Genomic DNA, 24,486 nt, shown 5'->3' on the forward strand with positions numbered 1-24,486 from the left:
ACCATTTTAAAGATTTCAACAGAAGTTTCACAGACTCAAGATTCAACACTTCACAGACAACATATTTTATTCATCTCTGTATCCACAGAACTGGGAACAATGCCGGGAACATAATGGGGGCTCAGTGAATGCTGAATAAATGAATAAACCTAGGATCTGGGCCCTGAGAAAGCATTTTTCAGTTTATTGCCCTAGTGTCCTCACCAATAAACTGGGAAGAAAACTACTAGCCTAACTCCTGGGGTGGTTTCAAATATTTTGTATTAAAAACAACTAAAAAAAGTATATGGCTGATGGGAATGTAAAATGGTACAGCCACTTTGGACAAACAGTTTGGCAGGTCCTTAAAAAGTTAAACAGTAGAATTACCATATGACCCAATAGTTCCACTCCTAGATATATACCCGAGAGAACTGAAAACATACATTCAAACAATAAGTTGTAAACAAATGTTCCTATCAGCGTTATTCATAGCAACCAAAAAGTATAAATGACCCACATGTCCATCAGATGGTGAATGGATAAACAAAATGTGGTATATCCATATAATGGAATAGCATTTGGCAATGAAAAAAAATGAAGTACTGTTACATGCTACAACCTTGGAAACATTATGCTAAGTGAAAAAAGCCAGACACAACAGACCCCATATTGTATGATTTCATTATATGAAATGTCCAGGACAGACAAATCCATAGAGACAAAAAATAGATTAGTGGTTGACAGGGGATGAGGGGGTGGGGATGAAAACTGCTAGTGGGTATGGCGTTTCTTTTTGGGGTGATAGAAACGTTCTGGAATTAGATACTGGTGATAATTATACAACATAATGAATATACTAAAAACCACTGACGTGCACATTTTTTTTAAATAGTTGTGACTTTTTTTTTGAATTTAATTTTATTTATTGTTTTATACAGCAGGTTCTTATTAATTATCCATTTTATACACATCAGTGTATACATGCCAATCCCAATCTCCCAATTCATCATACCACCAACTCATGACTTTTATGTTATGTGAATTATATCTCGATGTAAAAATATATAAATATAACAGGCTGTAAGAAACAGGAATGTTAGGAGTGATGAGGGGAATTATATTTTCTCGAATCAGCCTTAAAGAAATTAGTTCCCCGTTATGCTTTCTCTGCTTTAAAAAGGGTCCTCATCTGCCAGAACTATTTATTTAAACTTGTGTCAGTAAATTTATTCCTTTCACAGCACCTGGTAGATAATACGCACTCAACACATGGTGGATGAATGAATGTATATGAGAACCCCACATTCAGTTTCCTAATAGGCAAGATTTTTTTTTAAATACGTTACCTTAGGACATAGCAGGAAAGCCTGGCAGACTTTGCTCCCCAAATCAGAAAGAATCAGTATAGTAGCCCAACTCAAAACTGAATTAGCACCAGGATCTTTGACCAGAGGGATCTTGAAGCTAAAGAAGTTCAAGAGAGTTTTACTCAATGAATGATTTGAAGCAGGAATACCAAACTTTGAGATGCCGTCAGTTATATCAAGTAAAATCTTAAAATCTAAAAGTTTTCAAAATAAAATTAACTGGACTTCCTTACATGGTTAAAGTTAATGTATTCTCTATATTTAGGCAAAGAAGAGAATAGCACGGAGCAGGCTAATTATAGCCAGGAATAGAAACTCCAAAAAGATTTGGCATAACAATAATGAAAAGACTCAATCAGCTGAGACTTGTTCAGTCCTCGTGAACAGTTCCAATGGCCCAGTGAATTGTGTTTCTAATGGATACCTGAGCTGGGACTGCTCGGTTCCAGCACTTCATAACCCATATAAACTGAATCCTTCATTTACAGAGGAGGAAAACAAGAACCAGGGACACAAAGGGACCAGTCTGAGACCATCCTGCTGGTTAGGGTCCGAGATGAGCTTAGAACCCAAACTTCTTGATTTCTGGTTTTGTCTTTTCCCACTGCTGAAATTCTATACATTGTGTTGTTCTCAAACCACATGGGACACGCTGAGAAAATTTTGGAATTTTAATGCGGCGAAGGTGACCATAATGGGTTTCCTCCAGAATCACACATTTTATAAATACCGTAAGTGAAGGTTTGGCCCAGGTTCAAAAGAAAAAAGTATTTCCTACTTGCCCATAGGCTCCTCACCCTGGCCTAGATGCTTGGAACTATTTGAAGAGTTGCCATTCTTCCCATAAATTTAGCTATCCCCTTCAGGTGGGCAAATCCATCCTTGGGCACACAACTTCAATGAATGCCACTCATTCTTCGAGTTGGTGAAGGGGTGGGAAAAAGCCAACTTTGACTTCAGGCTTTGCCAAGAACAAGTCATATAATTTATAGAGAACTAAGGAAGGTATAATCTGCAAATTGGCTGTGTATTTACTTTTCTAAGACATAAGTGAAGTGTTCTTGGGAGGTAACACCACATGGCAAAGTGTAAGCCCTTTTGGAGGCAGGGGGATAAAGAAACAAGTTCATGAGAAGAAACTGCAGAAGCCAACATGGAGGGCAGTGGTTGGTTTTGCCTGCCCATCCCCCAATTCACCTTCTTTTGATAAAAGTGCCCTAGTTGCCCTTTGAAGAATACCCACCCCTCTCGGTCCATAAAATTTGGACAGAACTAAAATTTGTGCCCCCCTCAACCCCCATCAACTCAAAGGGTGGTCGTGTGGCTGAGACTTGAGCAGTCAGAATATTCTATCCCCCACCAGTTGTGATGGGATCAAGGACAGCCATGTGAAAAACCCAAGCCGAGAGTAAGACGCGGAGATCACCTTCCTCCCGACAAATACACCAGAAATATATCTACGCGTGGAACAACTCCTACGGAGCACCTACTGAACGCTGGCAGAAGACCTCAGACCTCCCAAAAGGCAAGGAACCCCCCACGTACCTGGTTAGGGCAAAAGAAAAAACTAAACAGAGACAAAAGGATAGGGACGGGTCCTGCACCAGCGGGAGAGAGCTGTGAAGGAGGAAAAGTGTCCACACACTAGGAAGCCCCTTCGCGGGTGGAGAATTCGGGAGGCGGAGTGGGGGAGCTTGGGAGCTGCGGAGGAGAGCACAGCAACAGGGGTGCGGATGGCAAAGCGGACAGATTCCAGCGCAGAGGATCAGGCCGACCGGAACTCGCCAGCCGAGAGGCTTGTCTGCTCGCCCGCCGGGGCGGGCGGGACTGGGAGCTGAGGCTCCGGCTTTTGTCGGAGCGCCGGGAGAGGACTGAGGTTGGCGGCGTGAACACAGCCTGCAGGGCGTTAGTGCACCGCGGCTAGCCGGGAGAGAGTCCGGGGAAAAGTCTGGACCTGCCGAAGAGGCAAGAGACTTTTACGTCCCTCTTTGTTTCCTGGTGCACGAGGAGAGGGGATTAAGAACGCTGCTTGAGAGAGCTCCAGGGACGGGCGCGAGCCGCGGCTAAAAGTGCGGAGCCCAGAGACACACATGAGACGCTAAGGCCGCTGCTGCCGCCACCAGGAGGCCTGTGTGCGAACACAGGTCACTAGCCACACGCCCTTCCGGGGAGCCTGTGCAGCCCGCCACTGCCAGAGTCCCGGGATCCAGGGACAACTCCCCCGGGAGAACGCACGGCGCGCCTCAGGCTGCAACGTCACGCCGGCCTCTGCCGCCGCAGGTCCGTCCCACACTCCGTGACCCTCCCTACCCCCCGGCCTGAGTGAGCCAGAGCCTCCGAATCAGCGGCTCCTTTAACCCCGTCCTGTCTGAGCAAAGAACAGACGCCCTCCGGCGACCTACACGCACAGGCGGGGCCAAATCCAAAGCTGAGCCCCTGGGAACTGTGAGAACAAAGAAGAGAAAGGGAAATCTCTCCCAGCAGCCTCAGAAGCAGCGGATTAAAGCTCCACAATCAACTTGATATACCCTGCATCTGTGGAATACCTGAATAGACAACTGAATCATCCCAAATTAAGGAGCCCTGTGGATGAAAGGCTCTTGGGGCTGCAGCCAGGAGTCAGTGCTGTGCCTCTGAGGTGGGAGAGCCAACTTCAGGACACTGGTCCACAAGAGGCCTCCCAGCTGCACATAATATCAAACAGCAAAAATCTCCGAGAGATCTCCATCTCAACGCCAGCACCCAGCTTCACTCAACGACCAGCAAGCTACAGTGCTGGACATCCTATGCCAAACAACTAGCAAGACAGGAACACAACCCCACCCATTAGCAGAGAGGCTGCCCAAAATCATAATAAGTCTACAGACACCCCAAAACACACCACCAGACGTGGACCTGCCCACCAGAAAGACAAGATCCAGCCTCATCCACCAGAACACAGGCACTAGTACCCTCCACCAGGAAGCCTACACAACCCACTGAACCAACCTTAGCCACTGGGGACAGACACAAAAAACAACAGGAACTACGAACCTTCAGCCTGCAAAAAAGGAGACCTCAAACACAGTAAGATAAGCAAAATGAAAAGACAGAAAAACACACTGCAGATGAAGGAGCAAGATAAAAACCCACCAGACCTAACAAATGAAGAGGAAATAGGCAGTCTACCTGAAAAAGAATTCAGAATAATGATAGTAAGGTTGATCCGAAATCTTGGAGATAGAATGGACAATAGAATGGACAAAATGCAAGAATCAGTTAACAAGGACCTAGAAGAACTAAAGATGAAACAAGCAATGATGAACAACACAATAAATGAAATTAAAAGTACTCTAGATGGGATCAATAGCAGAATAACTGAGGCAGAAGAACGGATAAGTGACCTGGAAGATAAAATAGTGGAAATAACTACTGCAGAGCAGAATAAAGAAAAAAGAATGAAAAGAACTGAGGACAGTCTCAGAGACCTCTGGGACAACATTAAACACACCAACATTCGAATTATAGGGGTTCCAGAAGAAGAAGAGAAAAAGAAAGGGACTGAGAAAATATTTGAAGAGATTATAGTTGAAAACTTCCCTAATATGGGAAAGGAAATAGTTAATCAAGTCCAGGAAGCACAGAGAGTCCCATACAGGATAAATCCAAGGAGAAATACGCCAAGACACATATTAATCAAACTGTCAAAAATTAAATACAAAGAAAACATATTAAAAGCAGCAAGGGAAAAACAACAAATAACACACAAGGGAATCCCCATAAGGTTAACAGCTGATCTTTCAGCAGAAACTCTGCAAGCCAGAAGGAAGTGGCAGGACATATTGAAAGTGTTGAAGGAGAAAAACCTGCAACCAAGATTACTCTACCCAGCAAGGATCTCATTCAGATTTGATGGAGAAATTAAAACCTTTACAGACAAGCAAAAGCTGAGAGAGTTCAGCACCACCAAACTAGCTCTACAACAACTGCTAAAGGAACTTCTCTAGGCAAGAAACACAAAAGAAGGAAAAGACCTACAATAACAAACCCAAAACAATTAAGAAAATGGGAATGGGAACACACATATCGATAATTACCTTAAATGTAAATGGACTAAATGCCCCCACCAAAAGACACAGATTGGCTGAATGGATACAAAAACAAGACGCATATATTTGCTGTCTACAAGAGACCCACTTCAGACCTAGAGACACATACAGACTGAAAGTAAGGGGATGGAAAAAGGTATTTCATGCAAATGGAAACCAAAAGAAAGCTGGAGTAGCAATTCTCATATCAGACAAAATAGACTTTAAAACAAAGACTATTAGAAGAGACAAAGAAGGACACTACATAATGATCAAGGGATCGATCCAAGAGGAAGATATAACAATTGTAAATATTTATGCACCCAACATAGGTGCACCTCAATACATAAGGCAAATACTGACAACCATAAAAGGGGAAATCGACAGTAACACATTCATAGTAGGGGACTTTAACACCCCACTTTCACCAATGGACAGATCATCCAAAATGAAAATAAATAAGGAAACACAAGCTTTAAATGATACATTAAATGAGATGGAGTTAATTGATATTTATAGGACATTCCATCCAAAAACAACAGAATACACATTTTTCTCAAGTGCTCATGGAACATTCTCCAGGATAGATCATATCTTGGGTCACAAATCAAGCCTTGGTAAATTTAAGAAAATCGAAATTGTATCAAGTATCTTTTCCGACCACAACGCTATGAGACTCGATATCAATTACAGGAGAAGATCTGTAAAAAATACAAACACATGGAGGCTAAACAATACACTACTTAATAACGAAGTGATCACTGAAGAAATCAAAGGGGAAATCAAAAAATACCTAGAAACAAATGACAATAGAGACACGACGACTCAAAATCTATGGGATGCAGCAAAAGCAGTTCTAAGAGGGAAGTTTATAGCAATACAATCTTACCTTAAGAAACAGGAAACATCTCGAATAAACAACCTAACCTTGCACCTAAAGCAATTAGAGAAAGAAGAACAAAAAAACCCCAAAGTTAGCAGGAGGAAAGAAATCATAAAAATCAGATCAGAAATAAATGAAAAAGAAATGAAGGAAACGATAGCAAAGATCAATAAAACTAAAAACTGGTTCTTTGAAAGGATAAACAAAATTGATAAACCATTAGCCAGACTCATCAAGAAAAAAAAGGGAGAAGACTCAAATCAATAGAATTAGAAATGAAAAAGGAGAAGTAACAACTGATACTGCAGAAATACAAAAGATCATGAGAGATTACTACAAGCAACTCTATGCCAATAAAATGGACAACCTGGAAGAAATGGACAAATTCTTAGAAAGGCACAACCTGCCAAGACTGAATCAGGAAGAAATAGAAAATATGAACAGACCAATCACAAGCACTGAAATTGAAACTGTGATTAAAAATCTTCCAACAAGCAAAAGCCCAGGACCAGATGGCTTCACAGGCGAATTCTATCAAACATTTAGAGAAGAGCTATCACCTATCCTTCTCAGACTCTTCCAAAATATAGCAGAGGGAGGAACACTCCCCAACTCATTCTACGAGGCCACCATCACCCTGATACCAAAACCAGACAAGGATGTCACAAAGAAAGAAAACTACAGGCCAATATCACTGATGAACATAGATGCAAAGATCCTCAACAAAATACTAGCAAACAGAATCCAACAGCACATTAAACGGATCATACACCATGATCAAGTGGGGTTTATTCCAGGAATGCAAGGATTCTTCAATATACACAAATCAATCAACGTGATACACCATATTAACAAATTGAAGGAGAAAAACCATATGATCATCTCAATAGATGCAGAGAAAGCTTTTGACAAAATTCAACACCCATTTATGATAAAAACCCTGCAGAAAGTAGGCATAGAGGGAACTTTCCTCAACATAATAAAGGCCATATATGACAAACCCACAGCCAACATCATCCTCAATGGTGAAAAACTGAAAGCATTTCCACTAAGATCAGGAACAAGACAAGGTTGCCCACTCTCACCACTATTATTCAACATAGTTTTGGAAGTTTTAGCCACAGCAATCAGAGAAGAAGAGGAAATAAAAGGAATCCAAATTGGAAAAGAAGAAGTAAAGCTGTCACTGTTTGCAGATGACATGATACTATACATACAGAATCCTAAAGATGCTACCAGAAAACTACTAGAGCTAATCAATGAATTTGGTAAAGTCGCAGGATACAAAATTAATGCACAGAAATCTCTGGCATTCCTATACACTAAGGATGAAAAATCTGAAAGTGAAATCAAGAAAACACTCCCATTTACCGTTGCAACAAAAAGAATAAAATACCTAGGAATAAACCTACCTAAGGAGACAAAAGACCTGTATGCAGAAAATTATAAGACACTGATGAAAGAAATTAAAAATGATACAAATAGATGGAGAGATATACCATGTTCTTGGATTGGAAGAATCAACATTGTGAAAATGACTCTACTACCCAAAGCAATCTACAGATTCAATGCAATCCCTATGAAACTACCACTGGCATTTTTCACAGAACTAGAACAAAAAATTTCACAATTTGTATGGAAACACAAAAGACCCCGAATAGCCAAAGCAATCTTGAGAACGAAAAATGGAGCTGGAGGAATCAGGCTTCCTGACTTCAGACTATACTACAAAGCTACAGTAATCAAGACAGTATGGTACTGGCACAAAAATAGAAATATAGATCAATGGAACGGGATAGAAAGCCCAGAGATAAACCCACGCACATATGGTCACCTTATCTTTGACAAAGGAGGCAGAAATGTACAGTGGAGAAAGGACAGCCTATTCAATAAGTGGTGCTGGGAAAACTGGACAGCTACATGCAAAAGTATGAGATTAGATCACTCCCTAACACCATACACAAAAATAAGCTCAAAATGGATTAAAGACCTTAATGTAAGGCCAGAAACTATCAAACTCTTAGAGGAAAACATAGGCAGAACACTCTATGACATAAATCACAGCAAGGTCCTTTTTGACCCACCTCCTAGAGAAATGGAAATAAAAACAAAAGTAAACAAATGGGACCTAATGAAACTTAAAAGCTTTTGCGCAGCAAAGGAAACCATAAAGAAGACCAAAAGACAACCCTCAGAATGGGAGAAAATATTTGCAAATGAAGCAACTGACAAAGGATTAATCTCCAAAATTTATAAGCAGCTTATGCAGCTTAATAACAAAAAAACAAACAACCCAATCCAAAAATGGGCAGAAGACCTAAATAGACATTTCTCCAAAGAAGATATACAGAGTGCCAACAAACACATGAAAGAATGCTCAACATCACTAATCATTAGAGAAATGCAAATCAAAACTACAATGAGATATCATCTCACACCAGTCAGAATGGCCATCATCAAAAAATCTAGAAACAATAAATGCTGGAGAGGGTGTGGAGAAAAGGGAACCCTCTTACACTGTTGGTGGGAATGTAAATTGATACAGCCACTGTGGAGAACAGTATGGAGGTTCCTTAAAAAGCTACAAATAGAACTACCATATGACCCAGCAATCCCACTACTGGGCATATACCCTGAGAAAACCATAATTCAAAAAGAGTCATGTACCAAAATGTTCATTGCAGCTCTATTTACAATAGCCCAGAGATGGAAACAACCTAAGTGTCCATCATCGGATGAATGGATAAAGAAGATGTGGCACATATATACAATGGAATATTACTCAGCCATAAAAAGAGACGAAATTGAGCTATTTGTAATGAGGTGGATAGATCTAGAGTCTGTCATACAGAGTGAAGTAAGTCAGAAAGAGAGAGACAAATACCGTATGCTAACACATATATATGGAATTTAAGAAAAAAAAATGTCATGAAAAACCTAGGGGTGAAACAGGAATAAAGACACAGACTTACTAGAGAATGGACTTGAGGCTATGGGGAGGGGGAAGGGTAAACGGTGACAAAGCGATAAAGAGGCATGGACATATATACACTACCAAACGTAAGGTAGATAGCTAGTGGGAAGCAGCCGCATAGCACAGGGAGATCAGCTCGGTGCTTTGTGACCGCCTGGAGGGGTGGGATAGGGAGGGTGGGAGGGAGGGAGACGCAAGCGGGAAGAGATATGGGAACATATGTATATATATAACTGATTCATTTTGTTGTGAAGCTGAAACTAACATACGATTGTAAAGCAATTATACTCCAATAAAGATGTTTAAAAAAAAAATGCTCACTTTTCCTAGAAAGTGAGGCTATTTTCCATCCGAATGCCTACAAATTATTTTCCTTCCTGATTTTCAATAAGGCTTGGAATTAGGTATTGGGTTATCAGAGTTTCCTAACATCATTTGTTTAGCTCTGTTCCGGGGTATTTACGGAGGATTTAGTTAACATCACTGTCGGCACTGCCAAGAAGTTTTCAGAAAAGTCTTCCCTAGTCACTACACATCCACACACTAAGAAGGCAGGCTGAAAAAAAAAAAAAAAAAGCCCAAGCCAATGAAACTCTACTGCTGAACTTCAGCGATGTTTTGGGAAAGAAGGCTGTCTTGTCACTTAAATCACCAACTGTGAGATGCCACCAGAGGCTACCACACGGATTGCCTCACGGTAGGTGAAGGCAACACAGAGCAGAGCACAGCCAAGAGACGGTGATCAAGAGCAAGACGGGCAAGAAGGAGACCCAGTGGAAACCTGTATCCCGCCTACCTGGAGCGAGAGATACCTCTGGGCTTTAATCACATCGCCTTTTTGCTTACCCCAACTTAAGTTCGGTTTCTGCCATTTGCAATGGAGACGGACAATACCATGCAGTAGTGATACCGCAAAGTGCAGAAACCAAAGTGTGGGTCCTGGTTCAGCCACTTTCCAGTTATGAGACCTTAAGCAAGCTGCATAATCTCTCTGCGTTGCAGTTTTCTCGTCAACAAAATGGGGGCAATAATATGGGCTGCTGGAAGCAATGAGTCAATAGCCTTTGCAAAGCACTTGTTAGAGTTACTGCTGTGTTGTTCATGTCCAACAAATGTGAGCTATAACTTTTAATGAACAAACTATAATGAAAACAACCCAATGCCTGCTACCACAAGTTTAAACTTACTACAATATTATTTCATTTTCACTAAGCTTCACTAGCACACGAGGGAAACTTGGCCTTTATGTAGTTTATCAAAAGGAGGCACAGAAGTGGACCTAAATATCATTTTTATCCTATTTTCTCATGTTTCTAAAGAATTTGAAATAACATGGAAAAAATGCTTGTGGTAGCATACTAAGAGAATAAAGACTGCTATAATATAGCCCATGTTCTTTTTGGCGACTATATTCAAAAGAAAAAAGCAAAACAAAATCTTTAAACCTGTGCATCAAAAATCCTGGGAGAAGTTGCAATAAAACAAGAGAATGAGATTGATATTACAATTAATACCTGATATTTAGATTCTTTGTCTTCTATTTTTCTCTGTTTTCCAAGTATGTCAGTGAGCATTGACTATACTTCTGCTTTGAAGTTTTCACTGGCTGTGTGTTCCACAACCACATCATTAGGCTTTTAGAATGTTGGTTTAAGAAATGGAGAACCGCAGACTATTAGATGTGAAAGAAACAACAGAGACCATTTTATGCAACTCTCTCATCTTACAGAATGGAAAAACTTGTCCAAGATCAAATAGCTAGACACTGGCAACACTGAAATTACTGCCTAACATTCCTACTAATTCAGAAAACTCCTTGAGGGAGATACTGTTGATTGGACCACATCACCTAGGTTAATTCTACTAATCTTTCATGGCCCCATTTAAATATTACTTCCTCCAAAAACCTTTCCCTGGGCATCAACTAGAAGGAATCCTCCCAACTTTTAATTCCCAGAGCACCTGGTTTTTACTTTTATTATGGCAATTATTATTCTACAAGTGTGTATGTCTTTTTTATTAGTCAATAAGTTCTTTGAAAGAGGATTTGTGTCTTTTTTCCTATCTGTACCTTGAGCATGTGACACCATGCTTTGGCACACAGTAACCACTTGATAAATGGCTACTGAAAAACAGGCTATTGTATTGCTTTAGGACCTATTGAACCCAACTGGCTTAGTTTGGGAATAGGACTGAATTGCATAGACAAAGTCATCATCATAGGATCCTTCCTGGGTATTAGGAAGACGGTAGTCCTAGCCGCATTGCATTATGACTAGTTTTGGCCATAAGACAGTAAGCAGAAGTGACGTGTGTCACTTCCGTGCTCCAACAGTGAAAAGCCCTTGTGAGATCCTTCAGTTATACGTCCCCTTATCTCAGCATCCCAAAAGCCACATGCTAAGAAGAAGGGGCCATAAAAGGAAGCAGTCATCACATGGAGGAGAGCTACACTTCAGAGTCACTGGACTTGGATCAGGCTTTGTAAGAGTGAGAAAGATATCTTTGTTACAGGTCACCAAGATGTGAGGGTTACTTTGTTGTTGCAATATAGTCTAGCTGGATAATAGCCAGACTAAAACGCAGATACTGTGGCAGGGATTGCTGGTGGTAACTCATTATTTCTATATTTCTTACTAACTGAATCTTGGGTAATATGCCTAAGCTGAAAAATTACGTTACATTACATTACATCATATTACATCACATTATATTACGTTATATTATATATCAGCTCAGGGTGGCCAATGGGATATAAGTAAAAGTCATTAATAAGATTTTCAAGAAGTCCTCCCTTATTTCAAGAACTCATATGTAATGACTGGAGCTTCAGCAGCCTTCTTAAATCATAAGGAGTCCTTAAGAGTAGAAGTCACAAACTAAGGGTGGTGGGGCAGAAAGACAGAATGAACCTGGTTTTCTGATGGCACTGTGGAGTTGCTGTACTAAGCAAAGACTGCCCTACCTCTGTGCTTTTGTTTAAGAGAATCACATGCTTATATGTTTAAGCACTGTAGCTAGATCTTTGTTACTAGCAAACAAAAGTAATTCTTAATTGGTGCAGCCCTTATGTCACGTATTCCAAAATAACATCCTTGTACTGAACAGTACGCAAGATGGTAGCAAAGAAGCACTGTTTAACACCTAACCCAAGTTAGGGAAGAATGGCATTCTATTCCATTTTGCTTTGATCTTCTGAGGAACAGAAAAAAAAATGACCTCTCATTAAATCTTTTATTTTTTTAAATTTATTTTTGGCTGCATTGGGTCTTCGTCGCTGCTCACAGGCTTTCTCTAGTTGCGATGAGCGGGGGTTACTCTTTGTTGTGGTGAGCGGGCTTCTCATTGCAGTGGCTTCTCTTGTTGCAGAGCACAGGCTCTAGGCGCGTAGGCCTCAGTAGTTGTGGCACGCGGGCTCAGTAGTTGTGGCTTGAAGGCTCTGGAGCGCAGGCTCAGTAGTTGTGGTGCATGGGCTTAGTTGCTCTGCAGCATGTGGGATCTTCCCAGACCAGGGCTCGAACCCGTGTGCCCTGCATTGGCAGGTGGATTCTAAACCACTGTGCCACCAGGGAAGTGCTAAATCTTATATCTTTTTTTAAAATGTTTTTTTCACATTAGCAAATTCTGAAGGAAGCATAATCAAAATTACACTTTCCCAACATAATCATAAGTATCTTAACTGTGAAAATATGTGAAGGATGAGGTTTAGTCAATTTTTTAAATGAAAAAATATTTCAGATGTAAAAATGACTTGATATTTCACATTAATAAGAAAATTTTTAAATGGGAGGCATTCTTCTGGGGGAAGCTGAATTTTGAGAGACTAGAAGAATTTAAGCATTGGAGATTTTAAAAGCTGGTTCAGTGAAGCTTTTTTTTTTTTTTTTTGCGGTATGCGGGCCTCTCACTGTTGTGGCCTCTCCCGTTGTGGAGCACAGGCTCCAGACGCACAGGCTCAGCGGTCATGGCTCACAGGCCCAGCCGCTCCGCAGCACGTGGGATCTTCCCGGACCGGGGCACGAACCCGTGTACCCTGCATCGGCAGGTGGACTCTCAACCACTGCGCCACCAGGGAAGCCCAGGGAAGCATTTTTTGTTCTTCTTGTCGCTAGTGATTCTCTCAGGGACTCATTCACATTTAATAAAGTTTCATTATGTATGTGTCTGCTGTTACTTTAAAAAGAACTGACATAAAAATTACAACTGACTCCAAAGCAAAGACTTAATATTCAGAATCACCAAGAACTTCTTTTCTGCATTTCTTTCTGGACCAAAATGTTAGCTCACTTCATCTCAGCTACACATGCCTCTCAAAATCTGGATTTTTATAAAACAAAACGAAAACAGTTTTTTTAAATTATGCAACCGCTATCCCCATCAAGTTTGCTTATTCAAATTGACACTAAAAACCATAAAATCTGTCCCTCTGGTAATGGGTACAAACTGCATCTTTCTAAGTTCTGTGACTCTGCTTTTTATAAGATTAGGAGACGTTCCTCACCCTTCCTGACCAATGGGGAATCTGAAATGGCCAGTATTTCCAACATCAGGCATTTCAGGCCACCTGAACTAGTGACAACTATAAACACAGGGCAAGGAACATGTGCCCAGAAGAAAAGATTTCATTATCTGCCTTTAAATATAGCAGAGCAGAGTATTCCTTTCCAGTGTGAAATTTCTCAGGAAGTCTTTCACCCACCAGTTTTCCTAGAAAACATTGTAATGCATGTGCCCTTTTACACCCTATCTTCCAAGTTGTCCAGAGCTGGGCTTTCAGGATAGAATGGGAGTATGACCAAGCAGCAGTTATTTTAAATCTTCTTTTACTGAATATGACAAAACATCTTTTCAGTTGGAACTGCATTGGTTCTTAAATAATCCTTATTTCAATACAAAGCTTTTTAGACAACAAAGGTTATGAGTGCCAGCATTCATCTAAAAATTGGAAAGCCTTGGGTGGCCTTAATAGTTTTTACACCCAACACTGGATTGCATAGAAGGGTTAAAAGTTAAGAATAAAAACAGAAAGGCCTGAATTCCACTGACTACAGCTGCTACCAGCTGTGTGAACTTGGGCAAGTTACTAAATCTCTCTTAGCCTCCGTTTCTTCACATGTAACATGGAGGAGATAGTTCCTACCTTACGTGGTTACTGTGAGGGTTGAACAAGACGATGCAAATAAAGCATTGAACACAATGACCAGCACATAGTAAGCACTCAATAAACACTAGCTATTGCTAAAGTATTCCTCTTTCTCTTTAGCTGACAACTCTGGGAAGAATCACTGAAGGACAAATCCAGAAATTCTTGGAATTAGTGCCAGACACAGATACTAACTGGGGCCTCTGTGGGTTTTGGCCATTCTGAGCAGCAGCACTTGGTCCAAGTGGGTAAGCCAGGCACACAGCCGGCAGATCTGGGCTCTAAGATCCACCCGCAGGAATTTTAAACTACATTTGGCAAACCGATGCCTATTCTGCGTCTACATCTACCATGCTGCCCAGAGTGACTAAATCCTTTACAATAAACTGTTCCAGATTGCAACCTTTTTTCCCCTACCAGGCATGCATAAAAATGAATCCATATGTGTATACAAAGTAGCAGTTCCAAAAATAATGGTGACTTAAAATACTGTGAGACTATGGGAGAGAAGAAATTTTCCTGAAGTAGGATGGTTAGGGAAGCCTTCACTAAGGCAATGAGATTTGATCTGGGTTTTGAAGGATGAATAGGAGTTAGATATGTGGATTAGAGAGAGAGGAGGCCTCGAGTAGAGTAGAGCACGACAAAGCTACAGAGGCAGCAATGAGAAAGTGGGGACAGTGGGCAATGAACAGAGCTGAGCGGCTGTGTAGGGAAATGTGGGGATGGACAGGAGGCCAGCTTGTGATGATATAAAGAGCTGAGGACCACTGAATAAGAAAGGGACCTGATAGGGTCATATTTATCTTTGTGTCCACGGAACAGTGCCTGGCACAGAGCAGTGCTCAGTAAATACCTGTGAGTGAATCAGTGGATTCGGGTTCAAAAGCTTTTGCATTAAAATTTTTCCCTTGGACAACATCCTAAAATTATGTTAAGCACTTCACACAGTATCTCGTGAAAAACTGATATTCAGAAAACAAGATTTTACGGCTGGTATCATGCTGGTACTCTACGTGAAAGCTTTCACAAGGGCTGGTGTAGAGCCTTGTGCCTCAAAAAACATCTGCGTCAGGGTGGCCTGGGCATAGGGTCCAGGGAACCGCATTCTAATTTGCCCAACAAGTCATTCTGATGCTTGCTGGAGCTTAAGAATCACTAGCATAGGGGAAAGGGAAGCTTCTAGATCGCCTACCTTCACTGCTTTTGACCCACTGCAGCAGAAGGCAACCTAAGATAAGTGGTTAAATGTGAGAACCCTGGAGCTGGACTGGCTCGGTTCAAATCCCAGCTCTTACTAGCTACCTGTGCTTGGGCAAGTCATTTCACTTCCAAGGCATTAAATCTCTCCAATATTCCCCTATCTAAAATAGAGGAATAATAATAGTACCACTTCATGGGGTTCCTATGAGGATTATGGGCGTTACCATAACATAGAACAGAGTTTTTCCACTTTGTCTCTGTGACAGTTGGGTAGGATAATTCTTCGTTGTGGACCTGTCCTGTGCATGTAGGACATTTGGCAGCATCCTGGGCCTCTATCCCGTCAATGCTGATGCATCCTCCTCCCACTGGTGACAATCGAAAATGTCCCCAGATATTGCCTAATGTGCTCTGGAGGGCAAAATCACCCTGGGTTGAGAACCACCGACATAGAACAGTGCTATCTCCTGAGCATTTGCCAGAAGTGATGTTGATATTTGATGGAACGTCCATTGGCTCCATAATTCTCCCAACAACCCAGAAAGTTAGGTACTATCTCCAGCTTTATAAGGGGTCAGAGGGGTAAATACATGCCTAAATCACTCAGCCAGTGAATTGTGGGGAGGAGCTCCAATCAAGGTCAGCCTGACGGTCAGTCCCCAGCTCTTTCTGAGCTGCTAGTTAATCAGGGCTTCACAAGGCGTCTGATGGGGCAACTGCCCCTGTCACACTTTTCTCTAATGCCAGAAAGAAATCGCAGTCACTGGCACCCTGTATCCGAGCATCACAGGAATGCACCTCTCTCCTACCCTGAATCCTGAAAGTCTGCCATCTGTGGATTTCATCCATGTCAGTCAAGGGGTAAACTCCAGTTCACAGGAACTAACACCTCCCACTCACCTCGCTGTCTGGGTTAGGGCCCTGTTCCATCTGTTACAGGCGGTTACTCCCCACTGCCCGCCCCCCCCAGTCCTCTTTGTCTCCTGTGAATGTTCCCTCCTGGGACTGGATGCTTCCACACTTCTGTTTCCGTTAGGTAAACACAGGAATGGCATGCAGAGGTGCACTCTATGGGGACGGTTTTTCAAATGAATGAACAGCCTCCTTGTCCATCAACTCTGAGATACATCAGGGTTGGCCTCTGCCTCACTCTGATGTTCTATGAGCTCACGGAAGGTACTACAGGCTTCCAGGGGTTCATCCAACTGGCTTTTCTAAACCTGACCAACACGTGGAAGATTCAGGTGAAGTGTCTGAGTCCTTCAAGCAGGCGTTTCGGCTGAGCTTGTTTAAAGAATGCCCGGCCAATATTGTGCTGAAAAAATCAGGGAGCACCCAGAACAAATAGTTTTAACTCTCAAGGATACCTTCCCCTTCTAGTTAACTACGTTTCAATCTATTTCATCATTTACGATTGAAGAGCTCTGGCATTGGTGTCAGATGGATGTGGGTTGGAATCCCTGCCCCACCACTCACTAGCTATGTGATTTTGGAGCAACATGTCTCACTCCTCTGAGCCTCAATTCCCTCATCTGTAAAATGGGAATCTGAATAACTACATCACAGCGTTGTTGTGAGGTTGAAGTGCATGGAAATACCTACAATGTTTGAGACAGTGTCTGGTATACAGCGAGCACTATTATTGGTCATAATGTTTGTATTGTCTTTCACAATCAGAAAGAATTATTTCATTGTAATAGGATGTCAAAATAGAAATGTGCCCAAGGCAAATTTCAAAGGGAGGTACTAGATAAAATGCACACGATGACTTCAAAAGAGTGTTGCTACTCACTACCTGCACCACTAAGTTCATCGCTATTATAAGAACACTAGAGACGTGCTTCACAGGATGCAGAGATAATCTGCAAATGACAGTTGGACTGTGCTGACACTGGGTAGTGGAGAGAAAAAAAGGCAGAAGGAGAAGATTACAGACCCAGATTTCACACGGAGCCCAGGCAGCCGGCGAGAGAAAGGTGTGAGGTGTGATTTGTGACCTAGTGCTTCCTGCCACAAAGCTGAGAACCCATTTTCAACAAGCTCTGTGGGCACGGCACCCACAGTCTCCCCTTCTTACCCCCAAACTGGACTCTCAGATGCTGTCGCCTGGAGCTGCAACAGGTAACTTGGTCAATTCTTCCTCTTAGAGCCGGTCTCCTAAAACCTCAGTATTAGAGGTCATGTAGAGTGCAGCCCCTCAGGAGCTGTGAAATAGAAACTTTCAAAAGATAAGCTCATGTTGAACTGCACAACTTGTGTCATTTCATAATTCTAAACTTTCATAACCTGCATTTCCTGGGTGTAGCTGTCATGACGAAAGTGCCAGGTAATTTGCTCAACACGGTGCTAGGAAGGACTCAACAAGGTTCTTAGGTGAACTGAGCCAATCTCTGAAGAATACACCGAGCTTCATTTGGAATCAGTTTAGAAAAGCAGGGGTTGGGCTTCCCCGGTGGCGCAGTGGTTGAGAGTCCGCCTGCCGATGCAGGGGACACGGGTTCGTGCCCCGGTCCGGGAAGATCCCAGTTGCCGCGGAGCGGCTGGGCCCGTGAGCCATGGTCGCTGAGCCTGCGCGTCCGGAGCCTGTGCTCCACAACGGGAGAGGCCACAACAGTGAGAGGCCCGCGTACCACAAAAAAAAAAAAAAAAAAGAAAAAAGAAAGCAGGGGCTGCCTTTCACGTCCTCGAATATTCCCTTGACTCTCCACCTCCTCCACCTTGCTATCCCCTCCCAGGGTGCCCTACACCCACCTGCCTCGGAGGACCCGCTCCTATTTCCTATAGCTGGGGACACTTGACTATCTCCTATCTTCCATCTCTCTTGTATCTTCAATCAGATTATTTCCCCCATGACCTGGAAAAAGAGCTCAGATCTCCTCTGTTCTAAAAGTAAAATTAAGGGGGAAAAAACTACCAGGAAGACTTCCTCAGCCCTACCCTAACCTCAAGTACATCCAATTTCTCATCTTTAATCCTTAATCTTTAATTTTCTCATCTTTAACCAGTGATTCACGAATGCTGCTGTGTGGACTGGCTTCGTTTGAACCACCTGTGGAAACTCAGTTTCATAGGCACAACCACTAAAGATTTGACTCACAAGGTCTGACGTGGGGCAGAGGAATTTGTATTTTTCAGGTTTCCTCCAAATGATGAGGCTGTTCAGCCAAGTTTTAAAACCACTGGTTTATCCTCACTGTATTTATTTCATCACCACCCACTCCAAACACCCGCCAAGCCGACCTGATCACAACCGGTTTCTCAGGAGTTGGCCATGACTTCTAACCGCCATATGCAGTGGGTTATTCTCAGGGTTCATTCTTGGCTCGTCTGTGGCAGTCAAGGCAGAAACAGGGCTCCATTTTCTTGACATTCTCTTCTCCCCTTTCTGTTGTGAACCTTCTAACAATAGTCTTATCACCGGGGCCATTAGCCCACGTCTTTTGCGACATCCACTTCCTCCTTTCACCCAACACGTGAGCATAAGCAAGACTGAGATGATGGCTTACGGCTGCTCCATCTTTGGAGACCTCATTCAGTCCGATCGCGCTAATGAGGCTTGAATGTGACTTCCGCGTACTCTCTCCAGCTCTGACTGCCCTCTGGAGCTAGACGATCACCTTCATCTCTATTCTCATCCTTCAACTGGGCAAGTCTCAAAGTCATCATTTCCCTAAAACTAATCACCCTTCCAGAAATCCCCGCTGCAGTCAATGGCATCTTTCCTTCAAGAATCTCTCTTCACAACCTTGCAATGTCTCTCACGTTTCTTCCCTTTTCCCCACACACTCATGCTTTTGACTCTCTCTTTGCGATATTCACCAGCATTACTTCTTGCACATCTGCCCTGCACCCGCAGAGCCTTTACCCGAGCCATCTCCCACTGCCTGGCATTCCCTCCCAACTCTCGTCTCCATTTCTCTAACCCCTGGACTTCCTTTAGGTCCCAAGCCAAATGCTACCTCTTTCCTGAAGCTTTTATGTCAGGTCCATTCTAGTGCATGGAGATGCCTCCTTCCTCTGACCACCATTAACATGTATATTCCATTCTACTCAGGTAGCGCTCACCCCTTGCCGCCTGGTAATACTATTTCTCGCTTACATTTTGTCCCTGTCACTGGATTACGAGGGTTTTTGGAGGGCAAAGACTCTGTCCAATATCTCTTTAAACCCCATCTTATAATACTATTCCTATATTTAATAAATGTTATTAACCGCAATTATAGAAACAAAAGCCTTTTGCCCCCTCAAAGCAAGAAGAAGCCTAGTTATTTGCGTGAAAGGTAGAAGGCTAAAGGACTGAATTTCATTCAGCAGCCAGGACAGCTCACGCATCCATCGCCCTGTTGGCAAAATATGCATAAGTGCTTCTCCCTTTATTCCAGGCTCGTGTGTCCAGCCATCGTGTCCCAGCTCAGCAGAACGGCACCTGGCGTCAAGGCAAACACCCATCCCAGCTGTGTGGGGAAGAACTGAGTCCCAACATATCTTATGGCCCAACTCCTCCTTCCCAGCTGGCTTAATATCCTGGAGGGACCCACCCAGCTGGGCAGAGCCTTCTCATTTCCTTTCTCTGCTGTTCTTCACTGATGCCGAGCTGAAGGACTAGGTCCCTGTCACTAATTTAAAACAGGCGAACAAACTCCAGAGAAAGGCATGATTGTGTTCCAGGTGCCCCTACAGAGGGTCAGAAGAGCAGAGTGAAGGGCAGCTGCTGAATTTTAAGCATTGTCCCAACCACTGGAAACCATTGTCAACTGGTCCAGCTGCCTCTAGCATTGTAACATAGCTTCCTTATGAAGAGACCCCGGTGCCGGAAAGCAGGAGTTGGTTTTCCAACAGGATATGTCTGTGCTCCCTCCCACCTCCTCATGACATATCCCTGCACATGGGCAGAAGAACCAAGCAAAGTTAGTGGTTTGTACTGTGGCAGCTACGTAAATAAGATATGTCACAGCCAACCCAATTTCCAATCCTCTTGTAAACAGCAAAATAGTATCTTTAGGTAGAAGCTTTCTGGTCATTTCTATCTAGTCTTTTTCTGTATTTTGTTCTAATTTTCCTACAACCTTCTGGCATCACCTATGCAATAAATAATAAAATGCAACATTGTAATAATTGGAAAAGACGTATACACATGTGGAGAAATCTTTTCAGCCATTAACATCACTTATTCTTGTTGAGTCAGATGCTTCCGTTTTGGTTTGGGAGGTTTGCGTACCATATAAGGCCAGGGCAACCCGCTGCCCTGGGTTCTTGAACGTTCTATAACCATGAATGCTAGTGAGTGAGGTGTTGGTAAACCAGGGGCACAAAATGCCCCAAGCATTTTCCCCAGCAAAAGTACTTTCAAACTAAAGTGATTCAAGGCAACTGCGATCCCCTCTAAGACATTTCAAACAGATCGGTTCTGCATGCTGGGCTCATTCTCTCAACCTTAAAATGTCATCTCGTGGATATTTTGTGGAAGGAGAGACTCTAACTAGGGCATATGCGTGGATGCCTGCCTGCTTTGATCCCCTAATTTAGACAGTGATTAGGGGAAAGGAGAGAAATGAATCAGATACATTTCTAGAGGACTCCTAAGTTATTTAAAAGAATGAAGTGGATGTCTAGGTTACTAATTTGGAAAGATCTGCAAGGCATATTAAGCAGAAATCAATGTGAATGGTATGATCCCATTTTTCTTAAAAGAATAAAGCTATAAATTTTTTATACACAAATGCATAAAAAAGTCAAACACAATAGAGATTATCTCTTTCTTGGAAAAGGACAACTGTGGTGTGGTAAGTGGGAGTGTTCATTTTGCACCATATGACCTTTTATAAGAAGGATAAAATAATGGTTTCCTTGTATAATTTGAGAAGTTAAAATATTATTTAAAAGAGGATAAGAAGTATCTAATCAAGGGTAATAAATATCCTAGGTACCTTTCTATCTAGGCCTGAAAATGACTACGATAACTTTTAGGTAGGGAGAAAAAAATGACTTCAAATAATTGACTTTCTTTATCCAATCCACCAGCAAATCCATTTGACTCTTCCACGAAATATATGTAGAATTCAAGTGCTTCTCATCACCTCCCCTGCTCCCCTTGTCTAAGCTTCACCATCCCTCACAGGCATGATTGCAATGGCCTCCTAACTGTTCTGTCCTTGTGTTTGTACAATCTGTTTTCCATACCACTGGTCCTGAAAAATGCTCCCCCTCTGCTAAGAAATTTCCAGTGGTTTTTCATGTTATTCAGGGAAAAAGCCAGAGGTCTAACAGGGAGTGCAAGGCCCTGAGAGCCTCCGGCTATCTCTCCAACCCCATCTCCAGCCACACTGACCTCTCTGCTTTTCCTTGAACACTCTAGGTACACTCCTGCCTAGGGCCTTGGTACTTACTATTTCCTCTGCCTGAAATGCCGTCTCCTCAGATTTCCCCATCATTTGTCCCTTCACTTCCTTCAGGTCTCTGCTCAGATGCCATCCTCAAGGCCCTCTCTGACTGTCCTAAACATTCCCATCTCATTTTCCTGCTTTATTTTCTGCTATCATCAAACATACTATGTATTTTACAACTTACTTTGTTTTTTGTCAGTCTCCCCTTACTGGAATAAAAGCTCCTTTTAGATGGAGTTTTTTGTTGTTGGTGGTGGTTTATTTGCTTGATTGTTTGGGTTTTTTCCAGCTTTATGGAGATGTAATTGACATATAACATTGTGTACATTTAAGGTATAAAGCATGTTGATGTGATACACTTATATACAGCAAACGATTACCAGCATAGCATTAGTTAACACCTCCATCCCGTCACATAATTACCATTTCTTTTTTTGTGGTGAGAACAGTTAAGATCTACTCTTTTATTTACTTGCTTATCTTTAATCAGTTTAGTTTTTGCTGCATCCCAGCATCTAGATCGTTTCCTGATCCTTATTAGGTGCTCAGTGATGTTTTGTGGAATGAATAAAGTTTGAGTGAGCCTCTTTAAAAACTGTATAAAAACCAAAAAAAATTTTTTTAATAAGAATAAAAATGAAAACAGATCAACAAAAAATTATGTAACCTGTAATAAATGATAGTCATTCTAGTAGCATAAATAAATAAAGGAATACTCATTCAGTCTCAAAAAAAAAACAGGGGGAAGGACCTGAATCTGACCAAGTCATTCCTCTTACAACATTTAGGTGACCTCCCTGTTGTTCTTAGGACAAAGACTAGGGTCCTCCTCTAGGACCTCTAGGCCCTTCCGATCTGGCCTGTACTCATCTGTGCATCCTTTCTGGGTCACCTCTCTCCAGCCACCCTGACTTTCTGCCTCTCTCTTGAAGACACTGTCTTTTCTGCCAAGAATAGGCCCTGCTCCCAGATCTTCACAGCCTGATCCCTTCGGGGCCCAACGGAAACGTCATTTTCTTAAGGAGGATTTCCTGAACCTCCAGACTAGATTAGGTTCCCTAAGGGGCTCATGGAGACCTCTGCTTTCCTTCACAGATGTCATATTGTTAGTAACTCATTATTTGTGTGAGTCCACTGAATGTCTACCACTCCTAGACACTAAGGTTCATGAGGGCTGTGACCCTGTCATCCTTTCTCATGGCTGAAGCAGTCCCCAGAGCTTAGCAGGGCTGGTCATAGAAACCGGCTTCATAAATATTTGTTGAATGGATAAGTGGAGTCATGCCTGGGTGGATAGACGCTGTTTTAGTCCAGGGGCGCCCAGTTCAAATCTCTGCAAGGTCCCTCTGGGGAATGTGGGTCATTCTGAGAGACAGATGGGCCGTAAACAGTGATCCTCTTAAAAGTGGAGGGCAAAAAATGTGTATTGTTGGAGGGAAGGCCTTCATTCACAGGGCTTGTCAGCTAGGAGGCAACTCCATCAACAAAGGACACATGCACTGCTGGTGGTGGGCGTGGGAATAGGACCTCTGCAGTCCCAGAGCAATGGCCGCCCTCACTGGTGGGTCTAGCCCTGCCCTGTCCAATACAGCCTAGCCACAGGCCACATGCGACTAGCGAGCCCTTAATATTTGGTCCGTGGGACAAGGAACTGATTTTTAAGTGTTATTTTATTCTATAACTGATATTTAAATTTAAAACTGTTATCTGAAAAAATTTCAGTATGTTTGTAATAACTTGGGTAGATGAAACTACTCTTTTAACTATAAATTTTAGGAGTTCTAAACATGGATTAAGTATTCCTTAATGAAAATTTAACATCTCATTTGAAGTGCAACAGATACCAAAGTTCAAAGATAGTACCCCAAAATGGTGAAATTTCTCATTAATAATTTGTATACTAATTACATACTGAAAAAATATTTTAGAAAGATTAGATCAAATAAAAAGCATTTTTAAAATTAATTTTATCGGACTCGCTTTCTCTCTTCAGGGTGGCTGTTCAGAAATGTTTAAATTGCATATGTGGCCTGCATTCTGTTTCTTTTGGACACCGTTTCTCTAGACTGCTGATTTAGAGAAAGAAAAATGAAAGAACATATTCCTTTCAAACCAGAGCCCATAAGTTTTAAACAGACATCACCGTGGCCCATATTTGGAAGGAGGAGACAATTGAAAAGAAGATCTTCCTTCTTTACATGAAAAAATTATCGCACTAAAATGTGAAATGGTAGACACCCGCGTTATACCAAGCATTGTGGCAAAGAAGCAGGATTTATCTTCTCCCACAGATAGCTGTAATGTTCCTCACTGCAGTATTTTCGACCATGAGGGAGTTGTAGATCGTGGAGACAGCCTCTTTGAGACTGAGCTGGCCTGGCATATCAGCGAAACCGGTAATGAAATGACGATGGTGACTATAAATTACTTTGTTCGCCTGAAGTACCTTTCCTCCATGGATCTTGCAAGCTTTCACAAATGCTA

The 24,486-nt window shown here is 42.2% G+C and overlaps 1 long non-coding RNA gene across 1 annotated transcript in view; it reads right to left on the bottom strand.

Annotated features, from left to right (window-relative positions):
• LOC117308482 (uncharacterized) overlaps window positions 1–17,827 on the bottom strand; it is a 431,073-nt gene extending 413,246 nt beyond the window's left edge. The window contains exon 1 of the long non-coding RNA XR_004522492.2: window positions 17,697–17,827. This is a non-coding gene — a long non-coding RNA (uncharacterized lncRNA). The remainder of the gene's footprint in view (window positions 1–17,696) is intronic.
• Window positions 17,828–24,486: the final 6,659 nt, after the last annotated feature.

The sequence above is a fragment of the Tursiops truncatus genome, chromosome 16 (genome assembly GCF_011762595.2).
Source record: "Tursiops truncatus isolate mTurTru1 chromosome 16, mTurTru1.mat.Y, whole genome shotgun sequence".
NCBI lineage: Eukaryota > Metazoa > Chordata > Mammalia > Artiodactyla > Delphinidae > Tursiops > Tursiops truncatus.